General features: G+C 42.7%; 1 protein-coding gene across 2 annotated transcripts in view; it reads left to right on the top strand.

The window, feature by feature from the left end:
• pdxdc1 (pyridoxal-dependent decarboxylase domain containing 1) overlaps nucleotides 1-14803 on the top strand; it is an 88882-nt gene that overhangs the window by 2657 nt on the left and 71422 nt on the right. The gene's annotated exons all lie outside the window — the stretch shown is intronic.

The following is a 14803-nucleotide window of genomic DNA, read 5'->3' as shown; positions in this document are numbered from 1 at the left end:
AGTTGTAGGTTAATACACAAGTCTTGAACAGATCTGGGAGTGGCAACATTGAAACTATTCCTGCAGAGATGAGGGATATACCTCGCATTACATCCCGTTTGTATGACATGGAAAACATCGCATTGCCCTGCCCAGACTGTCTTGTCAATTCACCCAATTCATTCAACAATTGAAGGTGGTTGGGCTTATGGTCACTAACCTACAGAACTTCCTGGGCTGTAATAATGATCTCCAAGAGCCATGACCTGCTTCCTTTGTGCGATGTTGGACTCTGTTCCCTGGTTTCTTGGTGCTATATGCTGGCTGGCTGTCAAAGATGGTCCCTCTCTCAGCTCACCACCAGGATTCAGCTCTTTGGTTCCTGGTCAGACCAATGTTAAGATGAGGCCCTGGTGAAACACTCACTGAGCATCAGTGACTCAAGGGTGAAGGGGGGGGGGGGGGGGAAAACAAGTTTTATGCTGAAAGGGAGGGATCAAAGTGGGTGTCAAAGACTATAGGAGAAGGATGACCCAGCATAGGAGATTGAGGAAAGGGGTCAGAAGAATGGAAGGGGTAAGGGAAGAGGTCAGGTGTGAGAGGGGGGGCAAGAATAACAGTGTGAGCAAGATTGGATGCCTACGTCGCTGTACGCATGTAGTCAGTACATGCAGGTGCGTGTCCATGTGGTCAGTATGCCCAGGTGTGTGTCCATGTGGTCAGTACGTCCAGATGTTTGTCCATGTAGTCAGTACATACAGGTGTGTGTCCAGGTGGTCAGTACGTCCAGGTGGTCAGTACATCCAGGTGTGTGTCCATGTGGACAGTACACCCAGGTGTGTGTCCATGTGGTCAGTGTGTCCCAGTGTGTCCATGTGGTCAGTACGTCCAGATGTGTGTCCATGTGGACAATACGCCCAGATGTGTGTGCCCATGTGGTCAGTATGTCCAGATGTGTGTGCCCATGTGGTCAGTATGTCCAGATGTGTGTGTTCATATGGTCAGTATGTCCAGGTCTGTCCATGTGGTCAGTACGTCCAGGTGCATGTCCATGTGGACAGTATGCCCAGGTGTGCGTCCATGTGGACAGTACGCCCAGGTGTGGGTCCATGTGGACAGTACATCCAGGTGTGCGTCCATGTGGACAGTACGCCCAGGTGTGGGTCCATGTGGTCAGTACGTCCAGGTGTGGGTCCATGTGGTCAGTACGTCCAGGTGTGGGTCCATGTGGTCAGTATGTCCAGGTGTGTGTCCATGTGGTCAGTACATCCAGGTGCGTGTCCATGTGGTCATTGCATCCAGGTGTGTGTCCATGCATGTGTGTCTTAATCTTCATTCATCATGGCCCTATTTGCATTGGACAAAGACCTCACGCAATCAAATTTGTGTGAAAGCTGGCGTGCAACGTCTTTTAGTAAAAAAATTCAAACCAGACACGTTCCTTTCTGCTGGAGGAGAGGTGAGTCATCTGTAATTCCTAGGGATCACCTAAGGAGAGAACCTTGTTTGAAAAGGAGAGAAAAGCAGGGAGTTGCTTGATAGCATTGACGATGATATTCTCCGTCACCGTGTTGGTGATTGAGATGGCAGTGTTTAGCTGGATTGGATTCATCCTGCTTTTATGCACATAAAACATACTGTAGCTGGGTAATTGCACACAATATCAGGTGGATTCTAGTTGTAGTTGTCCTGGAACTTCCGGGCTGGAGTTTCAGTGAATTGTGGAGTGCAGGTTGTCAGTACTGCAACTGGGATATTAATCGATCACATTGCCTTTCCGGTGTAGTTGGCTGCCTCTTGATATACATTCTAATCCAGTTAATTTACATACACTCAGTGGCCACTTTATTAAGTACAGCTGCATACCTGCTTATTAATGAAAATACCTGATAGCCAATCATAGTGTATCAGAATCAGAATCAGGTTTATTATCACTTGCATCTGTTGTGAAATTTGTGAACTTAGCAGCAGCAGCAGTATCATGCCATACATAATAACACAGAAAGATAAATAAATAAATTACAGTATGTGTATGTATATTAAACAGATTAACAATAGTGCAAAATCAAATAATATAAAGAAACATAGAAAACCTACAGTGCAATACAGACCCTTCAGCCCACATTGCTGTGCCAAACATGTACTTACTTTAGAAATTACCCAGGGCTACACATAGTCCTGCATGCACATGTCCAGGAGTCTCTTTAAAAGATCCTATCATTTCTGCCTCCACCAACATCGCCAGCAGCCCATTCTATGCCCTCACCACTCTCTGCTTTAAAAATATCCCTGACATCTCCTCTGTATCTACCTCCAAGCATCTTAAAACTGTGCCCTCTAGTGTTAGCCATTTCAGCCCTGGGAAAAAGCCTCTGACTATCCACACAATCAATACCTCTCATAATCTTATACACCTTTCTCAGGTCACCTCCCATCCTCCGCCTCTCCAAGGAGAAAAGGCCGAGTTCACTCAACCTATTCTCAAGAGTCATGCTCCCCAATCCAGGCAACATCCTTGTAAATCTCCTCTGCACCCTTTCTATAGTTTCCACATCCTTCCTGCAGTGAGGTGACCAGAACTGAGCACAGTACTCCAAGTGGGATCTGACCAGGGTCCGATAGAGCTGTAACATTACCTCTTGGCTCTTAAACTCAATCCTACAGTTGATGAAGGTCAATGCACCATATGCCTTCTTAACCACAGAGTCAATCTGCACAGCAGCTTTGAGTGTCCTGTGGACTTGGACCCCAAGATCCCTCTGATCCTCCACACTGCCAAGAGTCTTACCATTAATACTATATTCTGCCATCATATTTGACCTACCAAAATGAACCGTCTCACACTTATCTGGGTTGAATTCCATCTGCCACTTCTCAGCCCAGTTTTGCATCCTATCAATGTCCCACTGTAATCTTTGACCGCCCTCAACACTATCCAAAACACCCCCATCCTTTGTGTCATCAGCAAATTTACTAACCCATCCCTCTACTTCCTCATTCAGGTCACTTATGAAATTCACAAAGAGAAGGGGTCCCAGAACACATCTCTGAGGTACACCACTGGTCACTGAACTCCATTCAGAATATGACCCATCTACAACCACTCTTTGCCTTCTGTGGGCAAGCCAGTTCTGGATCCATAAAGCAAGGTACCTTTGCATCCCATGCCTCCTTACTTTCTCAATAAGCCCTGCATGGGGTACCTTATTAAATGTTCATAATTCCTGCCTCTCAGGATCTTTTCCATCAACTTACCAACCACTGAATTGAGACTCACTGGTCTATAATTTTCTGGACTATATCTACTCCCTTTCTTGAATAAAGGAACAACATCTGCAACCCTGCAATCCTCTGGAACCTCTCCTGTCCCCATTGATGATGCAAAGATCATTGCCAGAAGCTCAGCAATCTACTCCCTCATCTCCCACAGTAGCCTGGGGTACATCTCGTCTGGTCTTGGAGACTTATCCAACTTGATGCTTTCCAAAAGCTTCAGCAAGTCCCCTTTCTTAATGTCTATATGCTCAAGCCTTTCAATCCAATGCAAGTCATCCCTACAATCATCAAGTTCCTTTTCAGAAGTGAATACTGAAGCAAAGTATTCATTAAGTACCTCTGCTATCTCCTCCGGTTCCATACATACTTTTCCACTGTCACACTTGATTGGTCCTATTCTCTCATGCCTTATCCTCTTACTCTTCATATAATTGTAGAATGCCTTGGAGCTTTCTTTAATCCAGCTAACCAAGGCCTTCTCATGGCCCCTTTTGGCTCTCCTAATTTCATTCTTAAGCTCCTTCCTGCTAGCTTTATAATCTTCTAGATCTCTATCATTACCTAGCTTTTTGAACCTTTTGTAAGCATCTCTTTTTCCCTTGATGAGATTTTCAACAGCCTTTGTACACAATGATTCCTGTACCCTACCATCCTTTCCGTCTTATCATAATGTACCTATGCAGAACACCATGCAAATATCCCCTGAACATTTGCTACATTTCTGCCGTACATTTCCCTGTTCCCAATTTATGCTTCCAAGTTCCTGCCCAATAGCTTCATAATTCTCCTTACTCCAATTAAATGCTTTCCTAACTTGTCTGTTCCTATCCCTCTCCAATGCTATGGTAAAGGAGACAGAATTGTGATCACTATCTTTAAAATGTTCTCCCACTGAGAGATCTGACACCTGACCAGGTTCATTTCCCAATACCAGATCAAGTACAGCCTCTCCACTTGTAGGCTTATCTTTAAATTGTGTCAGGACACCTTCCTGAACACACCTTACAAACTCCACCCCATCTAAACCCCTTGCTCTGGGAAGATGCCAATCAATATTTGGGAAATTAAAATCTCCCACCACAACAACCCTGTTATTATTACACCTTTCCAGAATCTGTCTCCCTATCTGCTCCTTGATGCCCCTGTTACTATCACATGGTCTATAAAAAACACTCAGTAGAGTTATTAACCCCTTCCTGTTTCTAACTTCCACCCACAGAGACAGTAGACAATCTCTCCATGACTTCCTCCTTTTCTGCAACCGTGACTCTATCAGCAGTGCCACATCCCCAGCTCTTTTGCCTCCCTCCCTGTCCTTTCTGAAACATTAAAACCCGGCACTCTAATTAACCATTCCTGCCTCTGAGCCATCCAAGTCTTTGTAATGGCCACAATATCAGAGCATCCACTTTGTTCATAATGCTTCTTGCATTAAAATAGACACATCTCAAACCATCTGGTAATCTCTATCACCTGCCTATCCTCCCTCTCGCACTGTCTCCAAGCTTTTTCTATTTGTCAGTCAACCACCCCTTCCTGCATCTCTTCAGTTTGGTTCCTACCCCCCCCCCCCCAGCAATTCTAGTTTAAACTCTCCCCAATAGCCTTAGCAAACCTCCCTGCTAGGATATTGGTCCCCCTAGGATTCAAGTGCAACCCGTCCTTTTGGGACAGGTCATGCCTGTCCCAAAAGAGGTCCCAATGATTCTGAAATCTGAATCCCCGACCCCTGCTCCAATCTTTCAGCCACGCATTAATCCTCCACTTCACTCTATCCCTATACTCACTGTCGCGTGGCACAGGCAATAAACCCAAGATTTCTACCTTTGAGGTCCTGTTTGTCAACTTCCTTCCTAACTCCCTGTTTTCAGGACCTCCACCCTCTTCTTACCTCTGTCGTTGGTACCAATATGTACCATGACCTCTGGCTGTTCACCTTCCCACTTCAGGGTATCGTATATATTTTTTAAAAAGTGAGTTAGTGTTCATGGGTTCAATTTCCATTTAGGAATGTATGGCAGAGGGGAAGAGACTGTTCCTGAATCATTGAGTGTGTGTCTTCAGGCTTCTGTACCTCCTTCCTGACAGGAACAGTGAGAAGCAGGCATATCCTGGGTGATGGGGATCCTTAGTAATGGAGCTTCATTTGATCCTGTGCAGTAGCTCCCTGTTGCCCCCCACCCCCCATATCAGACAGGATGCAGCCTGTCAGAATGATCCGCATGGTATAGATATAGAAGTTTTCAAGTGTTTTAGGTAGAAACCAATGTCTTCAAACTCCAATTACAATATAGCCATTGCCTTACCTTCTTTATAGCTGCATCAATATGTTGGGATCAAATTAGATCCTCAGAGATCTTGACACCCAGGAACTTGAAATAGCTCACTCTCTCTATTTCTGATCCCTCTGTGAGGATTGGTTCATGATCCCTTGTCTTACCCTTTCTAAAGTCCACAATCAGCTCTTTTACCTTACTGAGGCTGAGTGCAAGGTTGTTGATGCGACACGACTCAACTAGCTGGCGTATCTCATTCCTGTATGCCCTCTCCATCTCTGATTCTACCAACAATGGTTGTATCATCAGCAAATTTATAGATGATATTTGAACTATACTTAGCCACACAGTCACGGGTATAGAGGGAGTAGAACAGTGCGCTAAGCCCATATCCCTGAGGTGTGCCAATGTTGATCATCAGCAAGGAGGAGATATTATAACCAATCCACATAGTCTGTGGTCTTCTGGTTAGGAGGACGAGGATCCTATTGCAGAGGGAGGTACAGAGGCTGGCTTATCAATCAGGACTGTGGGAATAATGGTGTTAAACGCTGAACTACAGTCAATGAACGGCATCCTAACATAGTTATTTGTATTGTCCAGCTGGTCTAAGGCCGTGTGAAGAGCCATGGAGATTGCGTCTACTACAGGCAAATTGCATTGAGTCTAGGTCCTTGCTGAGGCAGGAGTTCATTCTAGCCATGACCAACCTCTCAAAGCATTTTATCCCCATAGATATGAGTGCTACTGGATGATCATCATTAAGGCAGCTCACACTACTCTTCTTAGGCACTGGTATAATTGTTGACTTTTTGAAGCAGGTGGGAACTTACAACTGTAGCAGTGAGAGGTTGAAAATTTCCTTGAACACTCCCGCCAATTGCTTGGCACAGATTTTCAAAGCCTTACCAGGAACTCCATTGAGCCCTGCACCCTCGTGATGGTTCATCGTCCCTAAAGACAGCCTGACATCGGGCTCCAAGACAGATCACATGGTCACTGGGTGCAGCAGAGATCTTTGCAGCTGTAGTTATATTCTCCCTTTCATTGCAGCAACTCAATGCATAAAAGTGTGCAGGTATGATTAAAAGATTCAGTTGTTGTTCAGTCCAATCATACGAATGAGGAAGAAATGTGATCTAAGTGACTTTGATTGGTACCTGAAGGAGTGGTTCGAGTGTCTCAGAAACTGCTGATCTCCTGGGATTTCCATGCACAGCAGTCTCTAGAACTCACAGAGAGTGGTACAAAAAACAAACAAAAAAGTTAGCAAGTCACAGTTCTTTGGACAAAAAAGCCTTGTTAATGAGAGAGGTTAGAGAATGGCCAGACAGGTTCAAGCTGACAGGAAGACAGCAGTAACTCAAATAACCACACATTACAACAGTGGCGTGCAGAAGAGCAACTCTGAATACACAGCACGTCAGAAAGCCACAAACGTTCATTCAGTGGCCACTTTATTTTACAGGGGGTACCTGATAAAGTGATTGTATATACTGTAATAGTAATGGTAGTCAACAGTAATGACAGAGTGAGGCATATAGCAGGCCATAAGGTTACAAATGTTTACTACTGTTCATAGTGGATGCTGAGTTTTGAACTGACATACCTGATCTGAATTTATCACATTTAGCATGATTGAAGTATTGTAGATGCCTTTCTACCACAATACTAAATGTATTTACTCCATTCATTATCCCTTATCCCTTCTGAAGTGAATATACATCTATTTTCCTGCATTATGCTCCTTCGACAGTTTCTTGTTCATTCTCTTCAATCTATCTATGTACCTTTGTGCATGTTCTTTGTGTCCTCCTCACAACTTACCAAAGGACCTTTTTTCTGTGTTAATACATTTATTTACAAACACCCAGTTCATTCATCTAAGTCAATGGAATAGAAGATAAATAGTTGAAGACCAGGTACCGATTTCTGAGGTCCCAAATGATTATTGATAGCTGATGCAGAAGTGACCCAGCACTTTGGTTCCATAAGTTAGCCAACCTCCTATTTATGCCAATATTATGTCTCCAAAATCACACACTCCTCTCTTCTTTAGTAAACTTTCATGTGGTATTTAATTGAATTCATTTTGAAAATCCAAAACATACATCTATTTCTAACCTTTATGCACCCATTTGTACACCTTCAAAGATCTCTGTCAAAAAAAATTATCACACAGGATTTCCCTTTCATAGATCCATGTCTACTCCACATGACTGTTCTGTGATTTTCCACATGTCTTGCTGTTACTTCATTAATAATTGATTCCATCATTTTTCCAAAGACAGATGTTAGGCTCAGATGTCAGATGTTTGAAATGTAAAGTGGCAGAGGCAAAAGGAGCCATAAATAGTCTTGTCACTTAGACTTGACTTTACAGCATTGGTTCTGGTGAGGCCTGGGTGAATGTGGTTGTTAATGGCATTATGAAATCAAATAAACTATAACTGTATCTTGAGAGAAAACAGGCCTCAAGAGCTTTATGGAGCAGAATTGGATTTAGCTAAAAGGTTGGTTAAAGGTATTCAAAGAAACTTGCTCGCAGTGCAAGTGTAAGTGGTTAATGATAACACTCTCAAAATGCCGGAGGAACTCAGCAGGCCAGGCAGCATCTATGGAAAAGAGTAAACAGTTGATGTTTCCGGCCGAGACCCTTCATCAGGACTGGAAAGAAAGAGAAGAATTCAGAGTAAGAAGGTGGGGAAGGGGAGAAAGAAGTACAGGTGGTAGGTGATAGGTGAAACTAGGAGAGGGGGAGGGGTGAAATAAAGAGCTGGGAAGTTGGTTGGTGGAAGAGATAAAGGGCTGGAGAAGGGAAATCCGATAGGAGAGGACAGAAGACCATGGAAGAAAGGGAAGGAGGAATAGACCCAGAGGGAGATGATGGACAGGTAAGGAGATAAGACCGTAAGATATAGGAGCAGAATTAGGTTATTTGGCCCATTGAGTCTGTTCTGCCATTTTATCATGCTGATCCATTTTCCCTCTTAGCTCCAATCTCATCCCTTCCCCAGTATTCTTTCATGCCTGGTCAAATCAAGAATCTACAACCTCTGCCTTAAATATACATAAAAATGGCTTCCATAGCTGCCTGTGGCAACAAATTCCATAGATTCTCCACTTTCTGCTAAAGAAATTCCTCCTCATCTCTGTTCTAAAAGACGTCCCTCAGTTCTGAGGCTGTGTCTTCCAATCTTAGATTCTCCCACCTTGGGAAACATCCTGTCCACATCCACTCCATCAAGGCCTGTCACCATTCGATAGGTGTCAATTAGGTCACCCCCTCATAATACAACAATACATCTTTGCTTTTATATTTTAGTCAGTGGCAACTCCATTGACAACTCCAACTATGAGAGGCACAGGCCCCTTTGTCTGGACCACTGAAATGGAGGCTGCTTAAAGAGCAGCTCACATCAGCTCCCATCTTGGTTTAACCTAACCTGGATCTTCCCTTCATTGTGGAGATGGATGCCTTGGACATCAGAATGGGTGCACAGTGAAGTGCACCCGTGTGCATTCTTCTCCAGGTGGCTATCCCTGGCAGAGAGAAACTGACATCAGGAATCTGGAGCTATTAACAGTTAAGCTGGCATTGGAGGAATTGTGTCACGACATCCAAGATATCTTTTTCAGGCACCCAGCACCATTTCTTGGGTCCAAATCCTTTCCAATCCATAAGGTATTACTAAACATCCCGAACAATTCATGAGTCCAGAATTCCTTTTACAGTGAAGACCTGTTTCTCATCTACAAACCTGGGTGATGGTGAGGCTGATGACAGTAGGCTTAATGGGCTTTAGTTTGGAAATGTGGAAAGTGGGATTGATCTGGAGGGTCTTGAGGAGCTGCAAGGCGTAAGCCACTGGATTTACTTTTCTGAGAAGCTTGAAGGGTCCAATGAACTTGGGTGCTAATTTCCTAGGCTCCACCCAGAGACACAAATCCTGACTTGACAGCCAGACCTATTGCCCAGGCTATCCCTCTTCAGCCTTGCAATGTAGTCCCTCATATGCCAGACAATCAAGATATTGATCCAGGTGCAAGACAGGAGAGATTGATTGATAAACGAGCATTGGAGACAAGTGAAAGGGGGTGAATGGCAAAAGTAGGCCTGGCTGGAATGTTGGATGGATAAGCAAGTAAATATTAGAGATTACCAGGAGGAAAAGAAACACACGTTTTTAAATAAACAATTTTAAAAAAATTGGCTTTGATAAAAATTCCCCTAGCATAATGACTTTTCATCTCCAATTGTTTGTTGCTCCAGATTCCAGCATCTGCCGTCTTTTTTGATATATAAAAAAATGTTCCTCTTCAGGCAGTCCCTTGATCTTGAGGATGATTTGATTTTGTGAGTTCTGAGTTGGCTGGATGGGAGCAGAATTAGTCCCTTTGGGCCATTGAGTCTGCACTGCCATTTAATTATGGCTGATTTATACCAGGAATACGGGACTTGCAGCCTGGTCCACAAAAGAAGCAGGTGGAGCATATGGAGAAGTTGAGTGGGTAGCGTGAGATGTGGTGTACATCCTCCATTGCCAACACAGAGCTTCTGTGTGGCCCTAAGACATGTCCTCAAGGTTCTCATCACCTTCCTAAATACCCCTTCTCCAGTTTAAGTGATTGTGGGCTAGAAATTCCCAGGAGTCAGTGAGGATTTATCTGTAGTGTCAGATAAGTACAGTAATTCAAAACCAAGATTTTATATTAGAAAAAAATGTTTCACTCAAATATTCAAAGATTCAAAGTGCATTTGTTATCAAAGTATGTACACAGCATAGAACCCTGAGGTTTGTCCTCTCACAAACAAAAACATCAAACACCTACCATGCGAAAAAGAGAACAAATTGCACGAATGGCAAAGAGCAAGTGAATAACACTCAGGATATTAGATATCAAACCGCATAGCCCTTGAAGTGTTCTAACATTGTTTAGTTCAGCTCAGTCTAGCACTGTGCCATTCATTGACTGCAGGCCACAGAGCCAATCCTCGGAGAAGCACCCCAGTCAAAAAACGCAAAGGTAGCAAAAACAGAGCAACCAGAAACACATGTAGCATGAATCGCGAGTCCTCCAAAATGAGTGCACAGCCATGAGGCGTGCCAATCAAACTTGGCAGTGTGAGGAAGATTCGTGCATTTTCGTCCAGCAGCGAGAGAGGGAGACTGATCAAACGCAGGCTGATGGTGTTGAACACCCACTCACCTTCCACTCTCATCCTCATCGGTGTCAATCTTGCTTGACGCTGTAATCGGCGAAGAGTAATGAAGCCAATCATGGGTGCGCACTCCACCTTTAGGCCCCACTCCTGACCTTGCTGAATTCCCTTCGAGAAGGCAAAAACACTAGGTTGCTCAGTCAACCCAAAAACACACCATCAATGTGTAAATTACAGGCTCCAATCATATGCAGTTTAGCAGTAGACGCATATTTAAAAGAAGAAGAAGTAGTTTTGTGAACTTTCTGCAGGACGTCACCTTTGGTTGCATTGTTCGTTGGCGCCATCTTGTTATAATCTAATACATTGAATTTTGTATTGGAAAGAGCCATAATCCATACATTTTCTCCAGTCCAGCTTAAAAAATGAAACCATCTATTTTAAAAGAGCTGGACATGGCTTTACTGTGACTTCAATGGCAACTGGGTACAGAACAGCAGTTCGGTTTATAACTTTTTGCCTGTACTTCTCTACACCAGCCACCAGGTGGCAGATAAACAGTTTAGGCATAATTCTCCTTGTTGCTTGCTACCTATTCACTTGCTAGGGAGGTGTTTCCCTATTTTGCAATTTTAGAAGCTGGAACAATTAACATTCAGGCCATACATGGCACTTCATTCCACTGTAAACTCATTACAAAATAAATAGATATCTTACATTGTTCCATTCTTTATCTTTTGGTTCAGGTCCATGCAGTAATCTTTCACTTTCTCTTGTCACACTATTGTGATGTAAGGGTAAAACAGATAGAATGCAAGTTTCTTTACAAATGATTAAGGAGAAGAATACACTTGACACCAGTTCCAACTAATACATCACATTTGAATGATTTATTTTCAGAATTGGCAGATAGGTGAAATGAATAGATAGAATTTAATCCCTCTCACCCTGAATCCTCCCAATTTCGAAATCTATTCTCTCCCTCAGATGCTTCCTTACCCTGCCTCTTCCTTGCATCTTGTCACCTGAACCCTTTCTTCCTTCCTAGCAGAGGCTTCTTTCTTTTGTGTCTTTGGGACCCCATTCATCACCTCTGTCCCTCCACCACCCAACATCAACTCAACCCAACCCCCTAGTTTCCCTGTGCCCTCTCTTGGTCTCCAGTTCTCTCTGCTGTCACTGAGCAGTGCTTCCTCACTAACTCGTTAGAGATGAGGTGAGGCTTCATACTGCAGTTTCTAGTCAGCAGGTCGTGACCATTGGGGCCACTGTAGAGCTGGTTTAGTGACTTCTAAAGGCAATATTGTTTTGAGACTCAAGGACACTGTGACAGTACTTATATAGTCCTAATCAAGGGGTCAGCAGTGGAAAGGGTGAGCAACTTCAAGTTCTTGGGTATCAACATCTCAGAGGATCTATCCTGGGCCCAACATATTGACACAATCACGAAGTAGCCATGAAAGGGCCATGCTTCATTAGCAGAGTCAGCAAAGTCTGCAGCAAATTTCTATAGATGTATTGTGAAGAACATTCTAACTGGTTGCATCATCTCCTGGTATGGAGGCTCCAATGTATAGGATCGAAAAAGCCTGCAGGAGGTTGTAGACTCGACCAATCCATCATAGGCACAGACCTCCCCATCACTGAAGAAATCTTTAAAAGGTGATGCTTCAAGAACACGCCACCTATTATTAACAACGCTCACCATCCAGAACATACCCTCAGGGAGGGCTTACAAGAGCCTGAAGACCCACACTCAACATTTCAGAACAGCTTCTTTCTCTGTTGCCATCAGATTTCTGAATGGTCCATGAACCCATAAAATTTATTAGCCCTGCACAGTTTTGCTCTCTTTTCACTCAATGTTTTATATTTCTTATTGTAACTTCGTAATTTTTTTTTATGTATTACACTGTGGTGCTGTTACAAAACAACAAATTTCATGTCAGGATTTACTGAGTATGCTCACAAGAAAATGAATCTCAGGGTTGTATATGGTAACATACATGTACTTTGATAATAAATTTGCTTTGAACTTATAGATGTCTTTGATAATCATAGACAATTGAAGTCAGTCCAAAAGGCCTATGAGAACAAGAGCTGGATGCATTTCAGAAGATGGTGGCAGTTACCGATGTATCTGCACTAAGCATATACAGTTGTGGAACTAGTGTGGGAGATGCAGGTTTCATAGAAACATAGAAAACCTACAGCACAATACAGGCCCTTCAGCCCACAAAGTTGTGCTGAATGTGCCCCTACCTTAGAAATGATTAGGCTTACCTATAGCCCACTATTTTTCTAAGCTCCATGTACCTATTTGAAAGTTCGATCCATTGAGCAAAATAAGACAATAAGTAAGGTGTGGGAAATTAAGCAAAATGATTAAAGAATTGTCTTTCATGAAGAATCTTAGAGGAGGTGTGGTTCCTGAAACCAGATAATTCTTCCCAAGGCTTTACAACTGAAGCATCATTTTTTCACTTATAAATCCCACAGTAATAGCTTCATTTCTTGGAGTTTCCAGTCATATGTCTTTGAAATCCTCAATATGTTTTCATAAGACCATAAGACACAGGAGCAGAATTAGGCCATCCGGCCCATTGAGTCTGCTCCGCCATTCCATCATGGCTGACTTATTAGCCCTCTCAGCCTCCTTCTCCCCATAACCCCCATCTCCTGACTAATCAAGAACCTATCAATCTCCATTTAAAATATACTCAATGATTTGGCCTCCGCAGCCACCTGTGGCTATAAATTCCACTGATTTATTACCCTCTGGCTGAAGAAGTTTCTCCTCATCTCTATTCTAAAGATCTCCCTATTCTGAGGCTGTGCCCTCACTGTAGGGAACATCCTCTGCACAATCATTGTATCTAGGTATTTCAATAGGTTTCAATGCAATCACCCCCCCTCCCATTCTTCTAAACTCTAGTGAGTACAGGCCCAGAGTCATCATGCACTCCCACTAGGTTAACCTTTTAATTCCTGGAATCATTCTTGTGAACCTCCTCTGAGCCTTTGCCAAGGACAATACATCTTGCTTTAGATAAGGGGCTCAAAACTTCTCATTACAACTCATTGGTCAAGTGCAGTTTGACCAATGAGTTGTAAAGCCTCAGCATTACATCCTTGCATTTATATTCTAGTCTGCTCAAAATGAATGCTAACATTGCAATTACCTCCCTTACCACTGACTCAACTTGCAAGTTAACTTTTAGGGAACCCTGCACAAGAACTCCCAAGTCACTTTGCACCTCTGATTTCTGAATTTCCCATCTTCCCATCTAGAAAATTGTCTATGCTTTTAATCCTTCTGCCAAAGTGCAAGACCATACACCTCCCACTGCTATATTGTCCTGCTATACTGCTTCTTTGTCCTTTCTCCCAATCTGCTTAAGTCTAAGATCCTTGTAAATACACAACTTGTTGCATCTCCTACCTTGATCCTTGTAAATACACAACTTGTTGCATCTCCTACCTTGATCCTTGTAAATACACAACTTGTTGCATCTCCTACTTTGATCCTTGTAAATAACACAACTTGTTGCATCTCCTACCTTGATTTACCTACTTGATGTAAGTTTTTCTGTGATGTGCTTTTGAAAATCTGCTTCAGTAAAGAGTTCGATTACTTTCCAGAAGAAATATTATAAATTGATTGAATAATTTTAAAATATACCTCTGCAGATATTTAAGAAAGTAAATATTACAATTTAATGTTGTTTCAATGATCTGTTATTCTGGGCTGCTGAAGACCCACGTTGCCATCTGTAGGTGGTAGCCCTTCTCAACATGAAATTTGTATCTAAAGAAGCTCTGGGATGCTTCACTGAGAAGAATTAAGTGCAACTGAACTGAAGGAAAATATCAAGAAACATGATATACCAAAGTCAAGAGACTTTTAAATACCAAAAGACTTTGCAAGAACAATCTTTGAATGAAATTTTTGGAGCAAAGGGAAGAAAAGGTACCTCGGTCATATTTATTTATTTATATTATTTATAAATAACATATGTTTATATTTATTTATATTATACATACTTATTTTACTGATTTAGTAAATTCAAGATTGTTTATTGTCATTCTTCAGCAAGCAAGTGCAAAG

Source organism: Hypanus sabinus, chromosome 9 (assembly GCF_030144855.1).
Source record: "Hypanus sabinus isolate sHypSab1 chromosome 9, sHypSab1.hap1, whole genome shotgun sequence".
NCBI lineage: Eukaryota > Metazoa > Chordata > Chondrichthyes > Myliobatiformes > Dasyatidae > Hypanus > Hypanus sabinus.
Note: the sequence above shows the minus strand (reverse complement) of the source record. Positions and strands in the feature narration are given on the sequence as shown.